Source organism: Rhagoletis pomonella, unplaced genomic scaffold (assembly GCF_013731165.1).
Source record: "Rhagoletis pomonella isolate Grant_MI unplaced genomic scaffold, Rhpom_1.0 Rhpom_scaffold_00001, whole genome shotgun sequence".
NCBI lineage: Eukaryota > Metazoa > Arthropoda > Insecta > Diptera > Tephritidae > Rhagoletis > Rhagoletis pomonella.
In genome coordinates, this window is record NW_023458555.1 from 57,049,967 (window position 1) to 57,052,039 (window position 2,073).

Here is a 2,073-nt window from a genome sequence, read left to right on the forward strand (position 1 = left end):
GAATAAAAAGTGGTGAGCATCAAGTCGGGACTATTCATTTTTTTCATGTTTTATTTTTTATTTATTTCGAGTCTATGATTTACAAAATCTTACAGACTAAATAACAACAATTAATAAATTAAAAATTTACGAATAAAGAGTAAATAATATTTATTTAAATTCCATGCGATTAGCGAATATGTTGACATTATTGTCTTTACATAAAGCATTGAACTCACTCATTACCCTAATAACTGGTTGATTTAGAGCATATTTGGTTTTACAAAAATCAATCGCAAACAAATCCTGTTGACGAAGCATTCTCATTGGAGCATTGAGTTTAATGAGATCTAAAAGGGCAGGGCAGTCAATTGCTCCATTCAAAACATCATGTAGGAACATTAGGCCAGAAATAAGCCGTCTACTGCGAAGTGTATGTAGGCTTATAAGTTTGCAACGCGAAATATATGGAGGAGAAGGGTCTTCAAACCTAATTTGGGCTAGGCCGAATTTTAAAAAGCTTTTCTGAACCCGTTCTATCCTCTTATGGTGAATTTCATAGGTAGGGTTCCATATGAGAGAGGCATATTCAAGTTTAGACCTACGTATACGGGTCTTTGAATTGTTCACTATTGCGTTTAATGAATGCTAGAGAGGCGAATGCTTTGGGGATAATATAGTTTAGATGTTCAACAAAAGTGAAAGATGAATCAAATACAACACCTATATCCTTAAATCTGGAACTAGAGTTTAAGACAACATTTGAAATAGTATAAGACGACAGCAACGGAGACCGAGACTTACAGTAAGTCACAGAACAACATTTATTTATATTTATTGACAACTTATTATTAAAACACCAATCACAAAATTTATTAAGCTCAAATTGAAGGACCCCAATATCAGAAGAACATTAAATTTTTTTGAAAACTTTTAGGTCATCTGCGTATAACAAATAATTACAATATCTAAAACAAGCACTGAAATCATTCATGAAAATAACAAAAAACAAAGGACCTAATATGCTCCCTTGCGGAACTCCTGATGTGACAATGTAGGGGTATGAGCTAACACCATCAACAACAACTTTATTTATTCTATTTGAGAGATAGGTCTTAATCCAAGACAAAAAGCTTGAGTGAAAACCAAAAAGATTTAGCTTCTTAAGAAGTAGATTGTGGGATACACGATCAAAAGCTTTTGAAATATCAGTGTAGATGACATCAACTTGGCAACCAGCTACAAACGACGAAAGACAATAATTTGAAAAAAACAGTTAAGTTACTGACGGTTGAGCGCCCAGGTACAAACCCATGATGCAATAATGAAAGGTGTTATACGTTGGCAACTTCTCGCTCTAATCCGCCATCTTGAACTACCTTAGGAGAAACTGTGTTGTTTCTTTGCTAATTTCACTGAACATTTCCCAAAATATTAGAAAAAAATTCTAAACAAGCTACATTGATCCAATTTTCGTTGTTCGTTTTGTTCTTATTCGCTGACATTTGTTTTCTAATTGCTTGAAATTTGGTAAGTATTGTAATAAAACCGAATTATTTTACAAATTAATTATAATTTTGCATTTATTAGGTAATTTCCTTAGTGTTTTCCTGGCCGACCTGTGCTGGTATTGTAATTAAGAGCTAATACACGTAAGTTACAACATATTATTTTGACATCATTGATGAAACATTCCATTTGCAGCATTCTCTGGTGAACTGCAGCTGCGGCCGAATTTGATTGTGTGCATCATCCTGCAGATATTTTGAAGTAAGTTGGAACCAGCTCTTTGTTATTTCAAAACCTAATGAACCATTTATTTGCAGATTCTGCTGTGCTGCGTTCCTGCTCCGCCCGTGTATTGCTCCGCCCGTGTTTTATAGTGTTGCGCTTCAGTTGCGCCTTTGCATTAGTGTGTGCGTTGTGCTTTAGACACGTTGAAGTAAGTTGAAACCAGGTTTTTGTTTGTTAAAAACCTAAAAAGCCATTCATTTGCAGATTGTTTGTATGCTTCTGCTGTGCTGCGTTACTGCTTCACCCGTGTATTAAATTGCAGCGTTCCTGTTAATATAAGCATCGTCGTTTAAGTACAAA

General features: G+C 34.7%; 1 long non-coding RNA gene across 1 annotated transcript; it reads left to right on the forward strand.

Moving 5' to 3' along the window:
• Positions 1 to 956: 956 nt before the first annotated feature.
• LOC118746534 lies at positions 957 to 1,787 on the forward strand. The gene is made up of 3 exons (XR_004993855.1): positions 957 to 1,509; positions 1,570 to 1,631; positions 1,684 to 1,787. It is a non-coding gene; the product is annotated as an uncharacterized LOC118746534 (long non-coding RNA).
• Positions 1,788 to 2,073: the final 286 nt, after the last annotated feature.